This window comes from Neophocaena asiaeorientalis, unplaced genomic scaffold (assembly GCF_003031525.2).
Source record: "Neophocaena asiaeorientalis asiaeorientalis breed wild unplaced genomic scaffold, Neophocaena_asiaeorientalis_V1.1 scaffold120, whole genome shotgun sequence".
NCBI classification, from domain to species: Eukaryota; Metazoa; Chordata; class Mammalia; order Artiodactyla; family Phocoenidae; genus Neophocaena; species Neophocaena asiaeorientalis.
In genome coordinates, this window is record NW_020185322.1 from 321,904 (window position 1) to 322,168 (window position 265).

Here is a 265-nt window from a genome sequence, read left to right on the forward strand (position 1 = left end):
AGTTTGTTATATCACATTGAATTTCCTAGTTGACCTCTGCGATGGTAAAGTTAGATTTCTATGTTTTTGACTCTAAATGAACTACAGAAAATGCAAAAACGTATACAGCCTAATCATGGCAATTGACAGCGATCATTCTAAGGACGCCACATCTGGAACAGGCTTTGCGCCTGGAAAGCTTCGACCAGTCGGTCCGCGGGGCGCTGCAAGAGGTCTGGGCCGCCGCTCCCAGCACTGGCTTTTCCGCGGAGCCCGGCGCTCCCCA